This window comes from Aphelocoma coerulescens, chromosome 7 (genome assembly GCF_041296385.1).
Source record: "Aphelocoma coerulescens isolate FSJ_1873_10779 chromosome 7, UR_Acoe_1.0, whole genome shotgun sequence".
Lineage (NCBI taxonomy): Eukaryota > Metazoa > Chordata > Aves > Passeriformes > Corvidae > Aphelocoma > Aphelocoma coerulescens.
Window position 1 is genome coordinate 23570021 of NC_091021.1, and position 16582 is coordinate 23586602.

The 16582-nt window shown below is 59.2% G+C and overlaps 1 protein-coding gene across 3 annotated transcripts in view; it reads right to left on the bottom strand.

Moving 5' to 3' along the window:
- ASIC4 (acid sensing ion channel subunit family member 4) overlaps nucleotides 1-16582 on the bottom strand; it is a 61105-nt gene that overhangs the window by 8204 nt on the left and 36319 nt on the right. The window lies entirely within an intron of this gene.

Below are 16582 nucleotides of genomic sequence, written 5' to 3' on the forward strand. Positions count from 1 at the left end.
ATATCCCAGAAAGGCCAGGACCCCTCCTGCCACTGCAGCTGTGCCTCTCTCTGTGCTACAGGACATCCTTTGCCAGCTGAGTCCCCTTGGCTAAGCCTGAGCCAGCAGTGGAGATGTGGGCGTGTGGGGCTGGCAGAGCCCCTTTCATGCCAAGCAGGCTCGCTGCTGGAATACCAATTGCTCAGCTGTGCTGCAGGCTGTGCCGCTGGCCAGGCAGAGCAGTAGGAGACACCCGAGCCCCAGCACTGGGCAGGGCATGCAGGTCAGGCTGCTGCATCAGGGTCAGTGTGTAACCCACGTCCCCAGGAATGGGCAGGATCTAGACCAGGGCTTCCTGCTCCTGGTTGGTCAGGAGCATAGGGATGCAATGCAAGGCAGAGGGATGCACTGTGCACATGGGCAAGGACACCTTCCCAATGTATCTGCCCCAGTGCTGCCAGTGACTATTAAAGAAGGGGGACACTGGCATCATCCAGCTTTCCGGATCAGCATCTGTGACAGCATGCCCAACTCGTGTGCCAGAGAAAGACCTCTCCCTGCAAACCATTGCCCCAGGAGTCCTGCACTTGCCAAGCCAGAAGCTGGAGAGAGCTGTGCTCCCCATGCCACATGGAGCCAGGGTGGCTGTCACACAGAGGGGTGTAGCTGGGGACCCCAGCTCCTCACCTCTAGACTTCACTGCACAGGCATGGCAGCACACTGCACACACATGACAGCCTCTGGGAGAAGAGAAAGTGCCATCACATAGTTGTGCTTTCTACTCCTGCTGCTCCTGGGGGGAATTGGTCCCACAATCTCACTTATTTCCAACCTAAATTTATTCACGGCCAGTTTTTACCATTTGTTCTCATGCCAGGATTGTCCCTTAGCTTAAATAGCTCTCTTCTCTCCCTTGTGTTTACTCCCTTGATGTATTTATAAACAGCAATCCTATCCCCTCGCAGCCTCCAGCCTGCCAGCCTTCACGTGCCAATCGTTTCTGGTTTCCTCTCCCGATTCAGGCTCTGCCTGCCTGCGCAGCCCGGCTGCCCGGCACGGCATCAGCTCCAGCTCCTCAGCTCTGGCTGCCCAGGGCTCGCACACTGCTCTCGCCCTCATTCCACAGCAGCCGTGGGGCAGCATCCCAATCCGGTCGGGACCGCTGCCCCAGCCGGGGCTAATCTGCTCCCTGCAGATCTCCCGAAAGCTTGTGCTTTCATATGGTTTGTTTTCATTTTCAAGCGTCCACCAAAAGGGACGCCTGGACAGGTGAAGGAGCCAACACCAAGGGAGTTGCAGAAGATGAAGTGCCAGTGGCAAAGGCATGCTGCAGTGCAGCGCAGGGATGCGAGGGGGAGGGCGGGCAGGAGCAGTGATATGAGGGGGCAGGGGCTGGGAAAGTCCACTTCATCCTGCTGGCAGCCGGAAAATCCCTCTGAGCTGCTGAGCATGCTGCCTACCTACCCTGGTCTCTGCCTTAGTACACGAGTGGGATGCTGGAGCTTCAGAAGGTTTCTGCCCCGTGTTTCTGCCTTCTGCTTCAGGAGGTGCTCAGGGTCCCCACGGGAAAGATTGCACCAAAGCTGCACCCCCAAACATGCCAGAACGAGCTTGTCGAGCTGCTAACGCACTCCCTAGCTTGGGTTTGGACTGTGCTGAGCAGCAATCCTGCCATCACTCTGTGTACCCTCCGGCGCTCTCCAGCCGGCTTCCCACCCTCAGACACCCCCGCGCCGGGCACGCCGCTCCCGGGCACACAGCACAGCACGCTACGGATAAGCACTGGGATGGGCTACAGCTCAGCCTCGCTGCTGCAAACCCAACAAAACACTCACATACACAGGGAGCAATAATGATGGGTTTGGGTAGCGGGCTCCCCTGGGCAGTTGGAGGAGATCCAGCACCATGCGCGGTACTGTGCAGACACAGCTGGCCCGAGCCACTTGTCCTCAGGACCAGAGAAGGATCCCCAGCCCTCTGGTTTCACAGAGATGTAGCACTGAGCCCACACATCTTGCAGGCTGGGGGAAGCAGGGAACATCAAGGATACCCGAAAGTGGGGTATGCAATGTCCCCGGGGCTCCTTTGTGGAGCTCAGGCAGCCTCTGCTCTTTGACTGTTTCACCCCGCAGGAACCCCAGTACATCAGTGCCTCTGCATGGTGCTGGTTGGGCGCTGGTGGCTTTTGGCTGCAGATCCTGGGCACCCCCGGCCCTGTGTTGCTCTCCTTCGCATGCGGGGCTCTGCGGGAAGGTGTCCCCGCATCCCCGCTTGGCTCCGCGAGCAGCGCATCCCCCGGAGACCGCTTCTCTTTAGAAGCAGCCGTACAGGGAGCTCTGCCGCCCGTCCCCAAAGGGTTAACAAGCAATTTCCTTTGCTGACAGCTCGGAGACCGTTCTCTATCGACTGCGGGAGAATAAGAGGGGAGAAGCAGCGAGATAAAAAGGCAGCAGAGCTGGCACCGCCTGCTTAATCCCAGCGTTTAATCTGCTGGGGCAGCGCAGGCAGCCTTATCTCGCCGTCCTTCTGCTGCTCCATCTCATTACTGCTCCCACGGCTGCCGGGAGATGGGGGAGCTGAGCCGAGGAGCGGGGCCCGGGGCAGGGATGCCGCCTGCCGCCCCGCTCAGCAGCCCCCGCTCCTGGCACCACCGCACCCCTCGCTGCCCGGCCGGAGCGGGGGGGCGAACACGCGGGGATGGGCGCACAGGCTGCACCCACGAAGCATGCTGGCTCGCGCCAGGCGCTGTCACACGGCCTTGGGGACACATTGCCAGTGTCACACACTCAGTCACACCTTTACCAATCATTGAGCTCCGGTGGTCCAGCTTGCGCGATGCCCAAGCCCCCATGGGCTTATGGAGGATGCAGGGCTCCATGGGACTGTGTGTGCAGAACAGAGTAGGGCCAGGAGAGCAGGCAAGGCAATGCCACCTTGTCCTGCATGTGCCCGTTCCCTCCATCCTCACCTATCCAGGTGTCCCCCTGCCGGGTGCCAGACCAGGCCGGCTCTTCCCACCAGGCACACCGTGGCCATTGTCACTGGGACACACCGGCCTGGACTTGGCAGCTCCCGCAGCCTCGGGACAGGGTTAGGCAGGAGGGGAGGGGGTCCCTCCAGCCGTGGCATTTATCTGTAAATCCACAGCACTGACATGGTGAAGATGAAGCCTCTGCTCTTGCTGGGTTGTCACGGGGGTTATCCTCCTGCCTACGGATGGGTTTACACTGATAAGATTTATTGTCACCCTGGCTGAGGTGCTGCCAGCACCTCACTGCCTGCTGCTCTTGCAAGGCTGTGCTGCCCGCCAGGGGATGTTGTGAGGGGCATGAGCAGCACCTCAATGAGCAGTTGCCAGTAGAGTGGGTCCCCAGACAAAAGGACAGTCAGACATGACCCTCTGCTCCCCGCTGCCAGGGCTAATGGGTTCCCTGCCCACCTGTTGCAGGGTGCCTGACACACTCTCTGACCATTTCAGCAGGATGTGGGGGGATACTGGTCCCTGAGCTGGACCATGCTGAGCAGAGCACACATCTGTGCTGCCACAGATTTGCTGATGGTGCTGGCATTGCAGCTCCTGTCACAGCTCGGCAGCTTTGCAGCTCTCCTGCATAGTGCAGGGTGACTGGGACTCGCGGGGCTGCTGGGGCAGCCATGTGTGCAGCCACCACAGGCAAGATGGCCAGGGTGGGGAGTGGGGGGCAGACTGCATCCTGCAGCCTGAACTCAGCACCATGCAGAAGCTGGCAGGGTGGCTATGGGAACTAGGGCTTTGTGCACCCCATGCTCCAGGGTGACATGGGACGAGCAGGAATACCCTCAAAAGGGGAACTTGGCTCCAAAACACTCTGCTGTGACATGATCCCTCACCTACTCCCTGCTGCTTGCCCCCATGCCACGCTCCCCACCACTGATTTCCCTGGGGCCAGAAGGGATTGCCCTGAGCCACCTGGTGCAACCAGGCAGGGGCTGAACAGGCTAAATCCCCGAGCAGCAGGAGGGGCAACCACCTGCCAGCATCCTCCCCGTCTCTGAAGTCACCACATCAGCCCCACACAGCTCTCCCACCACCCTGCTCCATCCAAGCTTCCACCTCTTCCCCTTCTCTTCCCCTCTAGCCACTGACCTCCGACACTGCTGTGGGCTCTGCTCTCTCCGACAACACGAATTTGACTCCAGTGTGTCAGAACTGCAGGAAACATCATGCAAACAAACAGCCTGAGCCCTGGATGCACCCTCCTCCCCAGGGCCAGCTCAGAGGAGCTGGGGGCCAGGAGGCCAGTCAGGATGATGGTGTAACCCAACAGCACATAGGGAGCCCTAGTGAAGTGGGGTGATCACAGCTCAGTGCGAAAGGGCTCGTTAATAGCGGAGCCCTTTTAGCAGAGATTAGGGAGCTGCGCGGCTTTGATCTTTGATTGCCAATTTGCATCTTGAAGGCGCTGGGACCTCATCCAGCCTCAGCGCAACCCTTTGTGGTTATCTCGTGGCTAATGGATTTGTTCTTAATGCTGGAGCGTGCAGGCTAAAGGCTGATTAAACCCTCTTCGCGGCGCTAAATCAATGGAACAAACATGATAGGGGTTGGCTTTCCCCAGCCTGGGTGCTCCCGGGCGGAAGGGCTGATCGAGAGAGCCCCCGCGCTCTGGTACTGACAGGGGCTCCCTCCTTGGGGCTGCCAGGAAGGGGAAGAGGTGCAGGCACTGGCAGGGAGGGACAACCCTGCAGCCCATATGCTTCTATCCCTATATCCCCACTCTCTGCTCGCCATGTAGGAGGTGATGGGCTGGGGGTCTCAGGACTCTCAAGGTGTCTGCCTCTCCTGGATGTTTGAGCCACAATTGCCCATGTGCTGGTCCTTGGCACCTGCAGGAGCTCCTCAGTTTTCCTCTTCAGCTCCTCCCAGCTCCCAGGGATTGCTGTGGGAGCAGGGACGTGTCCCAGCAGGAATGGGATAGGGCAACCTGCCCCTGCAGCTGGGGACGTCCTTCTCCCCTCCTCATACCCCTTTGCCTTCCACACAAGGGGAAGCAGCACTGGCATCTCCCGTGTCCTCTCTTCAGACCATTTCCCCTTGCCCCCGCTTGGATCCAGGTCCCAGGACTGTATGCTGCTCCCAGCATTCCATACATCATGTGCTGTGAGCAGGTGCATCTGTACACACTTTCCATAATGCCTGTGGTGCCCATTGCATGCCCAGCTTCAGGAAAATACAATTCCCATTGTGTCTGCAGGTGGCATGAGCGGAAGGGACAAAATGCACCCTGCCCACTCATGCCCCAGGAACAGAAGTACTTAATCCTAACTGCTGCCTGGGCTGTGGGCCTGGGAATGGGAGCTGAGCACCTGAGACAGGAAGGACTAAAGTTTTTGGGACTAGGAGCTGTGAGGAATAGGAGTGAAGATGGGGGTTTTGTGGCTGCAAGCTGGGAGGAGACTGTCTGAGAGCATTTTGCAACCTTTGTTTTTTGCGAGGCTCATGGCATTGGCCCAGCTGCTGCCAGGTCAAAGCCACCTGCAGGTGAGAGGAGCCCTGATCAGGGACCTTTCTCCAGAGCCCTGCTCCTGTGCCAGAGGGTGAGACATGACCTCCAGCACAGGTAAGCTCAGAACAGCATCTTGCTGGGAACCAGTCTGTGGGGAAAAGGTGCTGGAAGCAGCCCCATGAGCCCCAGACTGTGCCCATGCCAAGCTAAGCCCTGATGAGCAACTGCCTCAGAGATAGCTGGGCTGCCACACGGCATGGAGCTGGTGGGATCGCACACCGTGATTCCCATCGGCAATCCTCACTATTGAAATATCTTCTCTTTGCCAATATTTGCCAAGCACAGGAGATAAAGTGGCTACAAGTCATCAGTGCTGGCATTTCAATGCACTAGGGCTGCAAGTGGATGGGCAGTCAGGCAGTCTGGCAGCTTCTGGGGGTGGGGGGCCCTGCCAGCTCAGCCCCCCAAGCCCCCCTGCAGCAGTGTGAGGAGAGCCAGGATCCCTCCATGCTGCTGCACGGTACCTCTGGACCCCGGGATGGATGCTGCTGCCATGGGCACCACTGCCTCTGCCACCCTGCCCTGGGCATCAGCACAGCCCCCCTCCTGCCAGAACCCCCGCCTCTGCACCACGACAGCCATTCCACCAGGGCAGCATCTCCCTGAAACCCTCAATGCAGCACCAATCCCCTGGCTCCAGCACTGCCCCATCCACTCCATGTCATCCCAGTGACCCCAGTATCACTGCCCTGCCCTGCCCTGCCTGCACCATGCATCCCTTTCTCCTCCTTGCTCGAGGCTGCCTGTGCAGTCTCTGCAGTGGTCCCTAAAAGGATGAGGCAGGACACAATGCGGAGATACAGCTCCTGGAGGAGAAGCCCAGAGCATTATCAGCACAGGGAGTTAATTAAGGTCATGTCAGGCGATAAGGGAACAGGATGTCAGAGCAGCAGCAGCAGCACAGGGGGGTCAGAGCCTGAAAAACTCCCTGTGAAAAGCATCTCCACTGAGATGTGACCAGCCAGGTGCTCAGGGACAGAGCAGCTGTCATGGCCACACACAGAGGCCTCAATGTATAGCACTGTACATGCTGTACCATGTGCAGTACAGGAGAGAATGGGATGGGATGAGGTGAAATGGGATGGGGATGAGGATGGGGTGAAGTGGGATGGGATGGGGTGGGATGGGATGGGATGGGATGGGATGGGATGGGATGGGATGGGATGGGATGGGATGGGATGGGATGGGAAGTGGCTGGACAGGAGGCCTGGCTGTGATACACCATTTCCTGGCCCAGGAGAGCTAACTGAACAGTCCTGGTGATTCACTCCTGACCTCATGCAGAAGCAATGCACCTTGGTGTGACCTGCGTCATGCCAACAGGTCAGGAATTACTGTGAACTCCTGCTCATAATTAGCACGTGTAATTGCAGACACTCTCTGATTAGCAGGATCTCAGAGCTGGGTGTGTCAGACCGCTTGACAGCGCTCACATTGCTCCTGCCTCAGACTGTTCAGCTCCCTGCTCAGTGATGACTTCACCCCTGAGCCAGGCAGTGCCATGGGGCTGGGAGAGCCAGGCTGACCTGGCATGGCACACCACAGAAGGGTGGTGGGAGCACGCTGTTGACAGAGGGACAGGCACAGGGACACACTGCCAGTGCAAATCCATCTTTCCTGCACAAGCTGAGACATGACCTGGTGCCCTGCCTTGCTGGGCAAGAGCTGAGCTGATGGGACATAATTAATACTTGCATCAGTCTCAGCTGGATTTGCATAGTGCCCTCAGTCCCACGGTGCTTGGGAAGGCGGGCTGCTGCAAGCCTTTCCCAGGGGCAGCAGCACCAGAGGCTGGGCTGACCCTGCCTCCTCTGCAGGAGTCACAGCCCCAGCATGGCCCATGACTTGCCCCCCCATGCACCCAAGCCCTCCTTGCCCCACTGCAGTGGGAACACCTGCAGGCCCCTTCCCTGCCCTGCTCCAGCCACTGGAGCTTTGAAGACAGATGGAGATGCTTCTCTCTGCTGTAGTTTCTCCCTCACTCCTTGAGCTACGAAGAAATTGTGGAGATGGCATCTTGGGAGTGAAGGACACAGCGGGTTTTGGAGAGCAAAGCGATAAGGCTGAGCTGCAAACACTCCCAGGCAGCTGGGAGGCACGGCAGTGCCCACCTCTGCATGCCCAGGTGGAGTATAAGTCCATGGGAGAAAAGCAGCATCCACAGACAGTGCCTCTCTCCTAGAACACTCAGTTCCCTCCTGCCCCTGTCCTGCTCCCATGGCCCAGGTGAACTCCCCCACCCCATTACTGAAGGGGTCTGGGAGAAAGAAGAGCCAGGGCAGAAAAGAACCTGGGGTGGTGGCAGGAACACCAGGAGGCAGGCAGGGACCACAGCCCTCACTTTGCTGCCCTGTGGGGTGCAGGTGCAGGTGGTAGAGGGACAGGACAGTACAGGGATGTGCAGGGTGTCATTAACTCCAGAGATGACAGGCTGGTGACATATCCTCATGCAGCCAAGCACAGTGCCTCTCCACGGCTGCTGACACCACTGACAGCTGCTCCAGCCCCATGACACCGCGGGGATCACCACATTCCAGGCACGGCCGGACTACCGATAGATACAGGGGGAGACACGGGCACATCTCCAGCCCCTGGCCCATCTCCAGCCCCTGGCCCTGATCACAAGCTCTCTGTAGCCACTGCCACGAATGTGTCTCAGCCGTGCTTGACCACAGCACCCACAACATCTGCAGCACCTGCATCACCTGTGGTACTTGCAGCACCTGCTATCCAGCCCATCCCGGACAGGGGGGACGTGGCCACTGATTGTGACTGTGACCAGAGTGGGGGGGTTGCCACCTGATTGCAGCTGCCCAGATGAATGCATCCAGCTCAATCAGAGCTGCACAGCCCTTCTGCATGCTGGGCACCTGGAATTAAACTGCTAATGAGCTGCTGGCTGGAGGGCCGGCAGTTAGTGATTAATCAGAGGCTCTACTCTGACAAGGCTGTGCCTCCTCTCCCTTCCTGCCCTGCGCATCCCAGAGCTTGCAGTCAGCAGTGACCAGTGTGTCCCCCAGCCCCTGCTCCCTGCCTGCCCAGCCATTATGGGCAGGGGACAGCCTGGCTCAGCTCTCCAACACAGAGAGGGGTCCCCAGCCCCCATGCCACTGGAACACAGTGCCCACAGGTCCTTCCAGCCTCTGGCTTTCCTGTCCCCCAGCTCCTTCTGCACTCGCCTTCCCCAAGATGCAATCAGGTGAGAACCTTTTTTTCTGCTGGAAGAACACCTGTTGACCCCAGCTGAGCTCAGCTGATGCTCATCATGTGCAGAGTGTGCTCGGGCTTCTGTCTGAGAGCCCAGAGATGGGCCAAGTGACCTGGAGGGTGTCTGCAGAGGGGCTTCACGAGGGTGACAGAGGAGGAGCAGCCATGCAGCCAGCGACATCTCCTGAGGACAGAGCAGGCACATGCAAGAGCCCTGAGTCCCAGTGCATCAGGGTGCAGGTCCACTCCCCCCAACCCGAGCCCAGCAGCACAGCGCCATTTGAAACCGTCACCTCCAGCCTGCTGCTGGCACAATGATGGCATGGTGGGTGATGGGGCTAGCAGAGCTCTGCCTGTGCCTGGCACAGCGCACTGGGGCATGGGGGAAGGCTTTGAAGCATGAGCAGGGGACAACCATCCACAGAACAGTGCAGGAAACTGCAGGGAAGCTACACGACCTTGAGCCTGACTGCTCCCTGCTGGGACCCTTGATGGTCATGGCAGAGTCAGGACAGGGCAGGACATGGCAGAGGTGTTAGCACCCTCCTGTCCTTGCACCCTCCCTTAGCTGCATGTCGGGGCAGTGCCTGGGAGTAAAGGCCAGCGACTGGCAAGGAGCAGGTTGGAGAGGCATGTTTTCCCCTATTGCACAATTAATCATGAGAAGTTTTTCCTCCTTTCGTGCATGAAACAGAATTTGGCAGGGCGCTCTGACCACAGGGACTGGCTGCATGCTCTCCAGTAAAAACCCAGTCACATCTGGCTAAGAAATAACCTCAGAGCGTCCCTGTGTGTGCAAGTGGAGAGAGACAATGCTGGGCCAGGCAGGAAAATCCAGCGGGGCTTGGTCCACAGCCCCTCATATACTAAACACCTTCATGTCCTGATGTTTGTTCCCCCCTCCTCATCCCGCAGCACATACAAGGCCATGCTGAGCTGTTGGTGCGTTCATCCCTGCCTGCAGGCCCTGTTATTCCAGTCGTGGACATATAAATGCCTCGGCAGGGACATCCACCCTGTGGCAGCATCTCCTGTCTGGGCTCTCATCCCACCCTGTCTGCCTCCCCCTGCCCACTCCATCCACTAGCCTGGCTGGAGCCTCAGCCCATCCTTTCCCAGAGGGAAAGCAAGCTCAAGCCTCCCCAACAGTGTTCCAGTTATTTGTTATTGGAAAAAGGGGGAAATACGTTTTTCGACAATTATTGTTTTTTCCACCTGACTGGCTGCAAACTTGTTAATTTTTTTCTTTAATGTGTGAACAGTGTCGACGGCAGCTGCATGTCAAATGACTCTACGCCCTATCTGCGGGTCCCTGGCTGGCTTTCAGCACTCGCACCGCAAACATTGCCTTCTATAAATAAAGGCCTATATCTCATCAATGGCAGAACAGCAGAGCTTTATATAGTCATCTTACATAAAACCGTCTCTCTTTATGGGCTTCAAACCATTTGCGTCACTTAGTGCAGCTCCGTAAACCTCCTTCTCCAGACACTCCCTCATGGAGGGAGACCCAGCACGGCTGCCCCACGCCCCAGTGGGGAGCTGGGATCCCCGCTCTGCCTGGGGCTGTCCCCCAGTGCCTCCGCAGGGCCAGGTGGCAGCTGTGTCCTTGTTCCCCTGCCCCACAACCTTGGCACGCTCCTCCCTTCAGTCCACCCAGCCTTGGTGCCAAGTGGCAGGATGGCAGGCGACACTGCCAGGCACTCCAGAGCTTGGGGATGGCTGGCCAAGGGCCAACATCACTCACCCTGCCCTTGTGACCCTGTCCCTGACACCTGTCCTGGGGCAATGCAGTCATGGATGCTGGGAACTGCTGCTCTGTCCTCAGTCACTTGGGAATCAGGGACCCGACGGTGCAGGGTGACTGGGGACATGGTGCCAGGCTGGGGGGACAGGCCAGCTCACAGCAGCTCTAACTCTGACATGTAGAGAACACAAGCCTGGCCAGTGGCTTTCCACCCCACTGCCCAGTGAGTGTCTGGTGTGGAGGACTCTGGGGGCTGCCCCCATGGCCACAGGACACAGGTCCCAGCCCCAGCCCACACACAGGCTCCTGCAGTCCCCAGGGACCCCGGCTCCATATGGCAGAGCCTTCCCTCCGGCTCGCCGCAGGCGCGCGCCTGCACGCAGTGATGGTTCGTGGGGGGGCAGCGAGGGGGGCAGAGACTCTAGTGGGGCTGCAGCAATGCCGACCTGCAGGAGGCAGCCCACACCCCTTCTGGGACTGCAGGAGCCGGGTGGGTGGGTGGGTGTGGGACAGAGCTGCAGAGACTGTGGTGACAAGCCTTCATTTAACTCCATGACATCCCAGCTGACTACCCCAGGTGGCTGGAGCCAGAAGGAGACCAGGATCCAACAGCATCATGGCACTGGAGCCTGTGGTGCACTCTGACCCATGGCTGTCCCCAGTGCTGTCCATGGGACCCCTGCCACATAAAGGATGGGGTCACAGCAATGCCCTTCAGCCATGGGGCCATGTGGCATCCAACCATGCTGCTGGCACAGGGCACCTGCACCCCAACCAGCCCTGCCCCATGCTCAGGCAGCCATGCTGCACCCCACGAACCCCGCTGCCCCATCTGTCACCCTGCACCCTGTCAGCCCCACAGCCCTGTGTTCCCTTCGCCCCACGGTCTCTCAGCCCTGTAGCTCCAGACACCAGCAAGCACCAGCTCCTGGAGCCAATCCCCTACACGTGTCTTGTCCCCATCCCTCCCGCAGCCATCCGAGGTGCCCAGCCCCCTCTGCAGCCAGCAGTGCTGGAGGGGCACTGCCCCGCAGCCACCCCACGGGTGCCCTGGCCCCAGGGGCAGCAGCGTCCCCCCCCAGTCAGCCTGGCACGTGGACCCAGCCTCATGGCACGTCCCACATCCCTGGGGAGACACACCAGGCGCGGGCGTCCTGGCCGCTGGCTCCCCCCGTATCGGAGACAGGCTTATTAAGTGTGTGATATTAAATTACCCAGATAAGAGCATAAGAGCTTTTAAAGTCAATTCATTAAATATAATTATGAAGAGAGCTTTTTTATGCTCACGGTGATCCGATCTCAATCAGGGAGACGGTGGGAAAGCCGTCGGCTCCTCCAGCATCTCTGCTCCCCCGCTGCGTCGCCTCCGCACCCCCCTGCTCCCCCGCCTTGCCCCCCTCCTGCAGGGAGCTGGCACCCACGGCCATGGCCCTTGATGCCCACCCCACTGCCGTGGCACCCTCTCCCCATTGTTGCTGCTGGTGTCAGTGCTGGGGGTCTGCTCAGCAAAGGGATGGGGAAGGGGAGGCAATGGGGGCAAGATGGTTGGGGCAGTGGCATTGGGGAGGAGGGCAGCAGGGTATGGAGATGTGCAAGGGCAAGAGGCAGGGGTCTGGGAGCTCAGTATAGACTCTTCCCAGCCATGGATCCCTTTGTCCCCATGATCCAGCCCCCTCGCTGTCCCCTGCAGACCAGCCTCCTCAGAGACCTCATGATGCATCCCCACTCCCCAGGCAGGAGGGGTGCATGCTTCCCTCCCATCCCACATTCATTAACTGCACTTTGTGACCAATTAATACCTGCCAACCTGTCCTGACCTGTGGCTGGATCCCTCATGTGCAGCCCAGGTGGCTACATGCCAGGCTTTTGCACTGGGGTACTCATCTTGCTCCACACACCCCCAGCCATAGCCCAGGGTGCAGCTGCACATGTAGCTGCACCCAGATTTATTGGGGGAATCCATGAGGAAGCGGTGGTCCCAAAGACACCTCATGACCCCCATGCCAATAATGTCTCTCCAACCATCTGATAGTCAGATTGCCAAGACACCTGCTTGTCCCCTTGTCACCCTCCCCCACCATCATGAGGGGCTTTGCAGTGACACCCCTGGGTGCTACCAACCCCTTGCTCTCCCACCACAGTATCCCAAAATCCCATTATCCCCAAATCCACAGACTTGGTGCTACAGCCCAGGTACCTGGCACAAGGAGTAACAGCATGGCTGGCAGGGAGCAAGGTGGGGTGTGCACTGGGGTCCCTGCAGAAGGCTTTGGTGGGGGCTGGTGGGAGCAGCTACCCGCTGCTGGGAGCTGCTGGACTGACATTTATTTTTAGACGTGAATTGTATAAATTAGCATTTCTCAGTGGATTAAGCAGAGGAATTGTGTAAAATTAAATGGCAACGAATTGCATTAAAGTCCCCCGTTTTCTGGCACAAACAGCGCCTCGAGCCGTGCCCAGGCGGCTCATGTGTAACAGCACCGGAGATGCTGCTGCCACTGCTCCGGACAGGAGCACGGCCAACCTGCGACACGTTTGCACCACCCAGGAGCCTGGAAATGCACAAGCACAGTGGCCAGACTGTAAGGATGGAGGGTTCCAGATGGGCTGTGAGCCCCTGGGTAGCTGGCTCAGGCACTGGGCTGGGACTGCAGGATGTGGATGCAGTGAGTGGAGTGCTGTGACCCAGATGGGCACAGATGGGCTCAGCTGAGCAGCTCACAGGCATGGGATCAGTGAGGGATGCTCCAGCCTCTCCTGGGCACTGACACCACCAGCCCCAGCCCAGCCAGTCCTTGCCAGGCATGGCAGGACACCCATCACAGTCACAGCCATGCCACCCTCCAAACGGGATGACGTTGTGCTGGGACCCCTATGGCACTGCCTGGCCCAAGAGCCACTCTGTGCCCCAACCAGGGCAGGTTCTGCAGTACCTGGAGCCCACAGAGCATCTGGGGGCCCCCAGCTCGCCCAGCCCTGCACAGGAGTACAGGGAAAATGGAGTGGTTGAATGCCAGGGACTGAGCAGGCACCAGGCAGGGCAGGTGAAGAACAACCAGTCCAGCTCTTTCACCCAGTAAAAATAGGCTGAAAATGTGACATTTATTAAGTACGATTCTGGTGGAAAGGTCAGAGAGTCCCCACGTCAGGAACAGTGGGAGAGCCTGGCTGGGAGGAGGCAGAGGTGACAGCCTGCTGCCCCCGCCCACCCCCTGAACCAGGATCTCTTGTGTGCATGTGGAATGCAGCTGAGGATGTTGCCCATCTCAGCACAGGGCTTCCCCCTCTGGGGTCTGCATGGGGTGCTGGGGAGACCCCTCACACTGCCCACATCCTGGGCAGGCAGGAGGCCTAGCTTGGAGAGCCGGGGCCAGTGCCAGCTCCGAGAGGCACTGCCAGCTCTCAGCAACCTCCCTGCTCCCCCCCAGCCTCCAGCCCCGGCACAACTGGCTTCGGCAGCCACACATCGCAAACAAAAGGCTTTTGACAACGAACGAGGTTTTGAGAAAGGCACTGGGCTCCTGCCCGGCCGCGAACGGAGCCTCCCGCTGCAGCCACCGCCGGCGAACAGGCGGGATGCTGCTGCCAACTGAGGGGGCCCCCTCCATGCCCTTCCTCCCACAGCCCCCAAACTCCTGCACACCCCATATGTCTGTCCCCCCATCCCCAAAGCACGGTCGGGAGGGCTCCCTCTTCCCTCAGTGCCACCCGACATGGCCAGAGCTGGCCTCGGGTTGTGCCTGTACTGAAGTGCCAGGCAGGGAGGTTAGAGTGGGTGCAAACCACCCGCGGCAGCTCAGCCCCAGCCCCGTGGGGACACTTCCCAACCTCCTCCTCAACGGCATGTAAAGAATGCCATTGATTTCCCGCACCGGCACCCTCATCTCTGCCGTGCCCGGCACCCTCAACACGGCATCCATCGGACACCGCGCCGGTGGGCACTGGGCAGTGCCCCCGGCCACGGCATGGACTGGGGGGCTGCGGAGCACGGCGCAGCTCAGTGGGGTCAGAAGAGGCTCTACCAGGGCTCCAGCACGGCCCTCTAGCAGCCGGCACAGGGGGCACATTTGTCAGCGGGGCTGCAGGGAGCCTCGCTGCGGTTCAGGGTTGTCCCTGCTGCTGGGGAGATTTACAGCCCAGCCGGGCTTTATTACATGGAAGATGCTTACGCTGGGGATTTTTTTTTTTTCCCAATAGTTTCTTAATTTGCTGTCCCATAAAGAATGTGGATTTGTGACGTTGAATAGGGGAAGATCATTTACCACTCACGGCTCTTACTTAAAGGATCCGCACGAGTTATTTATTGCTTGAGCACGGTCTGCAAGCAGTAGTGCGAGGGGACATGTTCCAGCCCCAGCGCTGCTCCTGCTCCGGGATAGGCAGTCGGCAGCAGCCCCACAGCTTGGCCACTTTCGTGCTGAAAAACTTCCAGCCTCTGGACAAAGTCCACCTCATGCCCAGAGGGAAGGAAAGACTCCAGCACTCCAGCAAACATGGCTGCAGGGAAAGCTCCTTCCCTTCTCCAGTATCTCTGGGGGACAGTCTCTGCTACAGAAGCCGCTTGCTGTGGGCTGGGTGCCTTGGGACCCCAAGCCATTTGCCTTACTGGGATGCACTGCAGTCTGGGAGCCCTCCATCACTGCTAGGACATGCTGTGGCTCACACACTCGCCCACAGCAGAGGGGGTACAAAAGCTTTCTGAACATGAAGGCTCACATGGGAACCCAGAAATGGAACCAACAAAGCTTGGAGCTCCCCGCCCGGATGCCTGGATGAGCAGCCTGGATGCCCCTTCACTGGGGCCACAGCTACGAGGCACAGGAGTGCCCAAGCCCACACACCACAGCTGGGACTCAACCCGCCTGCCAAGAAGCCTGTGCTGTGTTTCAATTATTCCCAGGAGGCACAAGGGACCGATTTGGCTCAGGGAAAAGGAGTACAAGGCTCCAGCTGCAAATGGTATGATGCCTTGACAGATCCCACTGCTGCCTGGCAAGGCTTTGGGACATGTAATGTGGTAGAGAGATGTATCACATCTTCACCCATCCCTCCCCACACCCATGCTCTGCAGCCTCTCCTGCCCCAGGTTCACCCCCTTGCTCCAGGCAAGTGAGAGATGACAGGTACATCCCTTTCTGCTGACAGCCCCTGATGCCTCAAAGGCCAAGAAGGTTGAGCTGTGGACAGGGTGGGTGGAGGATTTAGGAGCCCTATACTCCCCTTCTATGGCCATGAGCCTATGGGTCAGCTGGCACTAACCATTCTCATGCCTGAAACCTGCTCCAGTGCAGGGTGCTGGCACACCAGAGCCTGGCTGCCTGGGCATCCCCGGGGCATACTCGTAAGCAGATGAGGTAGGCAGGCCAGCTGGTCCTGCACGGCCACACGCTGAGAAACTGGGTCCCAGAGACTGTCCTGGCGGTCACCCTTCACTGCCACGCAGCACAGCACATGCCACACACTCTGTCCATGCTGTGGGAAGCTTGTACTGCCCCATCCACCTGAGCTCTGCCCTGCCAACCTCACAGTGTGGCTCAGCACACACCAAATCCCATTGCCATGCCGTGCGGCTGCCCAGCACAAGGCTGGGCTCGCTGCCTCCCCCACAAACCAAAGCTGTGCAGGATCCTCCAGGAGGACCCCAGGGCTGGAGCCAGCATGGCCAAGCCACGTGCAGGACTGTCCAGCACCAGAGCTTCCTGCTCCAAACCCTGCTGAACCACACTGCTTCCCAGCAAACTCGAGCAGCTGGCGTAGAGCAGGCACAGAGCGTAGCAAATCCCCAGGAGGAGTGGGGCTGCCCCCCCGCTGTCCCCCGCTCCTTCCCACTCCACTGCAGTGCCCCATGCCATCACCACCCCCCCCGCACAGGGCAGCCCCCCCCGAACGTCTCTTTCCCAGGGACAGCATCACTCTGCACATTGAGCAGGCATTGTACCTATGGGCACGAAGTGAAACTGAACATGCTGCATCAGCCATTTCCAGCCCCACGGAAGCCTCCTCTCTTGCCCAGTATCCTGCGCAGCCCATGGCATCACACCCCACTCCCCGGCACGGAGTGGGGTCCGGCTGGCAGCACAGCTCCTGAGAAGGCAGGAGCCAG